The sequence below is a fragment of the Canis aureus genome, chromosome 22 (assembly GCF_053574225.1).
Source record: "Canis aureus isolate CA01 chromosome 22, VMU_Caureus_v.1.0, whole genome shotgun sequence".
In the NCBI taxonomy this organism is placed as follows: Eukaryota; Metazoa; Chordata; class Mammalia; order Carnivora; family Canidae; genus Canis; species Canis aureus.
Genome location: NC_135632.1, coordinates 21208444 through 21216549, shown reverse-complemented (window position 1 = coordinate 21216549; position 8106 = coordinate 21208444). Strand labels below are relative to the sequence as shown.

The 8106-nt window shown below is 54.3% G+C and overlaps 1 protein-coding gene across 2 annotated transcripts in view; it reads left to right on the top strand.

Annotated features, from left to right (window-relative positions):
- Positions 1-412: 412 nt before the first annotated feature.
- EPHB1 (EPH receptor B1) overlaps positions 413-8106 on the top strand; it is a 474340-nt gene continuing 466646 nt past the window's right edge. For both annotated transcript variants that reach the window (XM_077865055.1, XM_077865054.1), the window contains exon 1: positions 413-582. The gene's annotated coding sequence lies outside the window, so the exon portion shown is untranslated. The remainder of the gene's footprint in view (positions 583-8106) is intronic.

Genomic DNA, 8106 nt, shown 5'->3' with positions numbered 1-8106 from the left:
AGAGGGAGAGGCTGCTATTAAGTAGTAGGGTTGTAGGCTAGGCAAGGCTGCAGGGGGGCACCCAGAGAAGGAGTGGCCAGTGTGCCCTGAGAGGAGAAAAAAGGACACCCAGCCTGGGGGAACAGGGCATAGAGGCCTCCAACGGCCCTTGTCCAAGGAGTCCTTGCTAGGTGGAGAAGTCGATGCAAGGTGTGCTGGGGGTGGGGATGGCAGTAAGGTTTGGGGAGGAGGAGGCAGGATTCAGAAGATAGGCAGGGAGTCGGTCCCAGAGGTTCTGGGTGTCATGCCAAGGAATCTGGGCCTGGCAGTGGGAACCACTGAAGCTTTTAAGTAGGTCAGTGGTTTTCAACTTCAGCAGTATCACAAACACTTGGAGAGCTTGTTAAAACACAAATTGTTGGACCCTGCCCTGAGAGTTGCTGAATCGATAGGCCTGAGATGTGGTCCTGCATTTTTTTCTTTTTTAACCAGTTCCCAGGGGATGCCAATCCTGGTGGTCCAGATCCACACTGTGAAGTAGGCAGGTGAAGTGCTCAGATGTTCACCGGGATGGCCTGCAGAGGGACGAGCTGGAGCAGAGAGGTAGGTGGGTCCGACGGCTGCTGGCTGCTGCCAGTGATTCAGGGATGGGCTGGAAGGGCCCAAAGCAGTTGTGTAGAGATGGGGAGAGGGGGATGGGAGGGAGAAATGGACAATCAACAGGACTGCAGTCATTTGGAGAAAAAATAATATAAAAATCTAAGTGGGTCTTATCATTATCTCAAAATCTCCAGAAGGGGAGTCTGTGAGTCCAACCTGGGGAATTGTAGGGAGAAGCCAACAGACCCTCCTCCTTCGCTTTTGTTCCTTCTACCTCCTTCCCCTCCAAGTTAGAAGAGCAAGAGGAATTGTTCAGAGAAAGGAAAAATGCACAGGGAAGATAAAGTGGGATGATAACACAAAATAAGAGGTGAGCAGAAAATTGATCCCCAGCTGGAATCCAGAGGCCAGGAAACTGGGCAGCCAGAGGAGAGTCAAGAGGACAGACAGACAGACCTGTCTGTCTAGCCCTGGGCCTTGCTGGTGGAGGGGTGGGGCCCCGAGCTGCTAATGGGTCAAGGTACCCTGTGATAGGTCCAGTCTCCCAACAGTTAATTCAGCCTTTGCTACCAGCTTCTGCTGGCTGGTTTGGCTTTGGAGGGAGGAGCACTTGGAAGCAAGTGCCCCACGCAGCCAGATAACACCTTACCATCTCATCTGCTTTACCTGGGTTGCTCCTTTCCCCAGCCCAGTGCTCTAGAGACCGAATCAGCATTAGCATCCCCTGGCCAACTGTCCCAGTGTGAGCCCTTTGGGACTCATTCCAGAATGAGCATTCTTATCCAAGACCAGGCCAGTCATTGGCCATGGCTGTAAGGCATGATGGGAAGGGGCCTCCAGCTGCATTTTGGCCCACTGCTCCGGCCAGAGCCCTTCACTCCCTGCTATGAAATGTCCTGGCCCTTTGGGCACCTTCTGGAGGAGCAGCCCCACAGAGCGCAGCCTCCCTGCTCCTGACCCCGGGAACTTCCAGAGCAGGACCAGCCCCAGCAGTCCTAGGGCCAGAGTGGCAGGATTCCCCTGACTTTCTCTCTCAGCAGCTCATGGGATGGGGTGGAGTTGCCTTCTGCTTTGAGGCTCAAATAGCTTCAAGGCTGCTCAGGGTGCCTGGGCTGCTGAGGCCAGGCCTGAATGCTGGTGCCTGCGTCCCACCCTCTGTCCCAGGGGCACCAGTCCTACACTGACAAGACAACAGCCTCCCCATGGGGGCAGTTGTGGGAAGGCCAGCTCATCTGAGGAGGGTTGTAGAGGAGAAAGAGGCTTTCTGTAAGCCAGTTCCCCATCCTTTGGCCCCAAGTTCCCTATTGAGTGTTCACACTGCTAGCCTTTCTCACCTGGAAGTGCTGGCATTCCTATTCTCATAACAGAAAAGGGTCTATGTTCAAGGTCAACAGATTCTCCAGGGAAAACCTTGCAGGCTCCTTTAAAAATGAGGTGAAATTCACATAACATAAAATTAACCATTTAAAAGGGAAAAATTCAGTGGCATTTAGTACACTCATAATGTTGTGCAACCACAACCTCTGTCTGGTTTCAGAACGTTTCCACCACTCCAAAAGAAAACCCTGAACCCATTAAGCAGTTACTTCTCATTTCCCCTCCTCTCCAACCCCTGGCAACCACCAATGTGCTTTCTATCACTGTGGATTTGCCTACTCTGGACATTTCACATAAATGGCAGCATATAATGTGTAACCTTCTGTGTCTGGCTTCTTTCGCTTAGCAGAATTTCCAGGCTCTTCCACGAGTAGCATGTGCTAGTACTCCATTCCTTGCTGTGGCTGACTAGTACTCCATTGCATAGATACACCCCATTTCATTTATCCAATCATCCACTGAGGAACATTTGGGTTGTTACCACCTTCTGACTATCATGAATAGTACTGCTAAAAATATTTGTGTACAAACGTTTGTTTGAGTATCCATTTGCAACTATTTTGGGTGTTAACCTATGAGGTGGAATGGCATATATGGGAATGGGTTATACGAGAATTCCATGCTTGTCTTTTTATCTTTAACTTTTAGTTCAGGAGTTCTCATGCCTCAGCCTAACCCTGCTAGAATTTCCAGGACACCATTACTAGTGCAGATGGCGGCTGGGTTGTAGCTCAGGCAACTGGACCAATGGGTGAATGGTGGTGTCGTCACTACAGGACTGCAGTAGGACATGGGCGATGTTCCATTGGGATGTTAGATTTGCAGTGCCTGTTGGATGCCCACAGGGACTGGCCTGTGGGGAGGGATGGTTGTGCTCACCTGCAACCAGAGGGAAGAGTGTGAGCTGGACACTGACGTGGGTCTCAGTAATGGCTCAGGCCATCATACACGTCTTCACTCGCTAAGCACTGACCATTTCCTCAGGTACCATTGCAAGCACTTTCCACTACTTAACCACCCCAACACCCCTTTGAAAAATCTTCATTTTCCATATAAGGGCAAAAGTGCTGGCTGTCTCAGCCCTTCCCATATCCTACAAGCACTGAGCTCATCGACTTTATGGTTGCTTTGTTTCTGGCTGCTCTCCTAGAAGACTGAGCTCCTTGAGTGCAGGGACGGTCTTTCCTCTCTGCCCCCCTGGGCCTGGCTTGGGGGCTGGTGTTCTTGTGCAATGGGTCCTGGGGGTGAATGGGTTTCCTAAGTTAGGGCTTCAGAGTGGGAAGAAGAACGGGCTGGAGTGGCACCGGGGGAGCCCTGACATTTATGGGCAAGTGGAAAAAGAGTAATCAGTAAAAGAGACCAAGAAACACGCTCAGAAAGGGAGATGGGAACCGGAGAAACCACAAGGGGACATAGTTTAAGGTCAGTCAGAGCAGAGGCCGTACCAGATGTTGCAGGATTTCGTCTCATCTGGTTGAAGAATGAATCTCACGGACACAAAAGGGTGAAGTGAACTGAAAGTTTATTACGTGTTGGGCAGCCCGGGTGGCTCAGCGCTTTAGCGCCTCCTTCGGCCCAGGGCCTGATCCTGGAGACCCGGGATCGAGTCCCACGTCGGGCTCCCTGCATGGAGCCTGCTTTTCCCTCTGCCTCTGTCTCTCTCTCTGTGTCTCTCATGAATAAAAAAATAAAATTAAAAAAAAAAAAGAAAGTTTATTACGTGAAGGTGAGAAGGAAAGGAAAGAAAAAATCTCTCCAGAGTGAGAGGGGTCCCGAATGGTTCTCCAGTGGGGACTTTTACGGTCAATCTTTTATAGAAAACTGACCAAGGAACTTAGATCTTCTTGAGGTCACCACTTAGCACCATGTTTATGTCTCCTTGAAGTTGGGTCACTTTCAGTGGTCAGTTTGTAACTATCATGAAACTCTCTTGCCTATAACATTTAAGACAGACAAGGTGGGTCTCTCGGGGTTCCCTTCCCTCTGGTTGCGCATGCCTCAGCGTTTCCCCACCGCTGGGATCCCTGTGGGCCTGGTCACGCAGCCCCCCTATCTCTCCCTACCTAGCCCCACGCGGCCCTCACTCAGTGTGACCATCACTGCGAGGAGCCCGGTGCTGGAGGTAAACAGTCCAGCGGACGTGAGCATGCGACACGACCCCCGTACCCCGGTTCTCCCATCAGGGAGCCGAAGCCACCTTACCCTCCTACCTCCCCCCTCCACCCACCCCATTCCACAGTGGGGGCAGCGGCCGACTCCACTTCTGGGTGGCAGATGATTAGGTACACGGCCAGCACGTTCGCTTATCCCCCTGGGAAGGCATTAATTACAGTCCTAAAAAGAAGACAGAATTTCCAGGGTGCTCCCCCCCAGAGGAGGTGAGGCCAGGACAGGGAAGAGGCCTAGTGTCACAGGGCCAGGCATCATAGAGGAAAAACACCTTCCGCAGGGAGGCAATTGCTCCGGGTCTCATTAAAGCCATTAAAATGCAGGGCTGACAAGCAAAGGTCCTAGGCGGTGGCCCGGGCCTCTGGGTTCAGAGCCCGTGGAAGCCCCCGCCCTCCTGCCCGTCCCGCCCGCCCGCGGTGACCGTCGCCGCCGGGGCTCGGAGTGGCTCTCGTGGCCAGGAGAGGAAGGCCCGTGGGGTGTCCAGGCCAGGAAGCGGGCCCAGAGGTCACAGGCAGCGGGGACGCCGTGCTTCCATCCTCCGTTCCCGCCTCACGTGGGCCACTCGAGCCCACGGCCCGGACGCTGGTCCTTCTCTCTGTCCGCCGTGTCAGTGGCTGGCTGGGCCGGCCTTCCGAGGCCGCTCTCCCTGCGGGCTGTTTCTGCTCATCCCCTTATCCCCTTTGCATCCGTCACCGCTCTATTTACAGTGTCTCTTGCTCTATATTTATCCTGGCTCTTCCCCGCCTTGTGTCCCTGCAGTCAGCGCCCCCTCCCCGGGGACCTGCGGGTCGCTCCCGGGGCTTCGCGGCCCACCGGTGACCAGGGCCCTACTCCCGGCCTGGGACCGTCCCGGCTGCGGGCCCGGACTCTGCTGAGGACCCTCGTTGTCACCGATGGGCGCCCAGGCCACGCTCCATCACTCAGACAGGGAGCGAGTGCCCCCTGGTTTCCAGAGCCCCCCACTCCGCACCGCCACCCTGGGCGTCCGCGCACAGGGTCAGGCACAGACCCCAAACTAGGGCTCTGCAGGCCAGCTTCCCCCTCAGCTCCCTGGACGTAGGTGGCAGGGACACAGGCACTTTTACAAAGGAGAAAGCAAAGGCTCAGAGAGGGGGACTAACTTACCTGAGGACACAGAGCTAGACAGCCACGGATTGCTCTTGGCCCGGGGACCCCCACCCGAGCACCTTGCAGTACCGTCTCGGGCACCGTATTGTGGGCCACGGACGTATTAAGCCGCACACAGGTGTCGGTGCCCGTATTGTATCTGCGAGGTTTCTATGTACGCACGTGTGGGGATTGTTTCTGGGTGTGCCTCTACGTGTATTTTAAGATCCGTTTCCTTTTTAGGGAGCCCCTTAGAACAATGTAAAACGCTCCTTCCAGTCTTTGCTGGAAATGTGATGAAACAGTGTCTCTGAGCCCAAAGGACTTGCCAGGCAAGGCCTCTGCCTCCCAGGCTGAAGCACGCTCCTGCTGGCCTTGGCATCCTATGCCATGCACACATGGGGCTGGGCCAGGCAGGGGGAGTTGTAGGTTGGCCTCAAGGAGTCCTTGTGTCTCAGGCTGTCTCCGGCTGAGCCTGTGACAGCCATAGGGGCCGTGCGGCTCTGGCTCAGAGACCCTGGGCTGTCCTCTTTGTCTATCAGGAATCTACTCAGAAGGCCACAGTTTTTCCCCAGGGTTTTTGTGGATGACACAGCTCATCTGTCAACAGAAAGGCTGTCCCCAATGTGAGGAGGGCCTCCTCCTGCATCCTAGCCCCCTCCCCTTTATCAGGCAGTAGGTTACTTTCCCTTGTGCATTGACCTGGGGCTGCCTGGGCTTATGACCACGCCCAAGGCCTCGGGCTGCCTTGCCTACAGATTTTCAAACTGTATCCTTGAGACTCAGCCTCTCCAAGAGGCACTTCAGTGAGGGCTCAAAGCCAGGAGTGGAGATGGTATACTCAGAGGATGGGACTCTGTTTACCCTCTTCTGCCCACGGCAGCCCTGATTTTGTGTGTTCTGCAATTGGGCTTTCTTCTAGGAGCTTGGCTAAGCCAGCACCCAGACTCATGTCACATTTTTATTTGTCTTCTTAAAAGGGGCTACCACATGACTCTTAGCTAGGGATAAGCAAGATTTCAGCCCTGCAAAGCCATCCCTCCTTCCCCTGTGGTTCTGAGAGAAGCAAACCTCTCGTGAGTGCTGGAAAGAACATTCAGGGCCACCTGGGCAGCTCTGACATGCCTCTCAGATCTCAGCAGCACCCTGGGCTCCCTCTTCACCACGGAAGAGGCCAGGACATCTGGGGCTTCTTGGGCAAACTGAGTATGAGGGCAGCTTGTTCTGACCTCAGACTGGAGGGTGCTGGGCCATGTGGCCTCCAAGAGCTGGTTTATGGAGGACCCAGAATGTACTACAGTGGAGGGGATGCCTCACCCTCCACTCTGTGGGAACTCCTTCTAGAGCCCTGAGCCCTGGAGGCCCTGGGAGCTCCCACCCTGTCCAGAGCTGCCCTCTAGTGGAGAGTGCTCAAATGGCGACTGAGCCCTCACCTCGACTTCCAGAGGGCATCTCCAGGGGGCTCCCCTGGAGACAGGGAGTGGGGTCCACCACACTGCAGGCACAGAGCAATTTGGCTTAAGAGCTGTCACAGAGCTACTCTAAGGCTGATTGGCCTCTAAGCGGGGACAGAGATCACGCTCTCCTTCTTCAGCCTCCTGTGCCCGCTGCCTGGGGCTAGGGTCTCTCCACATGGCACAGCTTCTCCCAGACATGCTCAAGGTACTTCTTCTGAGGCTGTGACCAAATATCAACTTCCTTCCCCCCTCCCTTTTTCAGCTTGCCTCCCTTTGGGGAGAAGATCCCAGAGAGGCACCTCAGCTTTGGTAACCCCCTACCGCCCACAGCTGGGGTACTGCTGCTAAGGAGTTGAACCCTCACCTGGCTCTCTGAGTGTCTGATGCTAGAAAGAGCTGTGAGAACTGGAATGGGGGCTTCACACGCCCCTGAATGTGAAGTCCCATAAACAGTTGCTAATGCAACAGCACAAAGTGCTATTCACACTTGGCCTCTGAGTGATGGTGCAGGAAGAATGGCCCCTGGTTTGGAGAAAGGCTTGCACCTGTGGTCCCTGGCTGGGCCAAGCCCCATACAGGGGGCAGGAGGAGCTTGTGGTCCTGCTGGGAAGCTGGAATCGGTGGGGTGGCAGGCAGGGATGGACAGAGGAGCTCCTGATGGTCACTGAGCCCTTTGTGCTGGGGCATTTGCCCAGCAGAGGGGAAAGTCTCCACTCAGCACTCCAAAGAGTATTTTGAGTGTTCCTGGTCTGGATGGATTTCTTCATTCTAGCTTTCCTGAATTCAGGTTAAAATCAGAGGAGAAGAGGGCCCATGCCTCTGTGTACTAAGCATTCCCAAAGGGATGGTCCATGGACAGCGGGGAAATCCTCCTCCTAGCACTGACCACTCTGCAAAGTGTCAGGGAGGCCCCTAGATAGTAAAGAAGAAGATCTTTATCAAGAGCCTGGTGTGGGAAGTCAAGTCCTACCATGTGCAGGGATGGAGGGCTGCAATGTTTGGTACATTTCAAGGACCAGTATGATGTGGGGTCTGAAAACCAGTCCTATTCTGACAGCTGAAGTTCCAGCTAAACCTGGAAAAAAGGAGACACACGGGATAGGGAGCAACAGTCACGTCTGAAGACTTGTCCTGCACCCTGTCCTTCCAGTTCCAGGAGGACTGGTAGGAGAAACTTCCATATGGGCCCAGAGGTCACTCAACAGCAGAAAGACTCTCATATCTGGGTCTCTGTAGAACTGGAGTTGGGACCCTGTGGACCTCAGGGTCTGTCTAGCTCCCAGGTTCTGAGCCCCTGAACATAGACCACTCTCTTTCCATGGAGACATCAAGCAGTCAGATACCTTTCCTTTTGCGATTTTTGCATGGAGTCTTGGCTGCTTACCCTCAGCTGGTGATGACTCTGGGACCAGAAGGA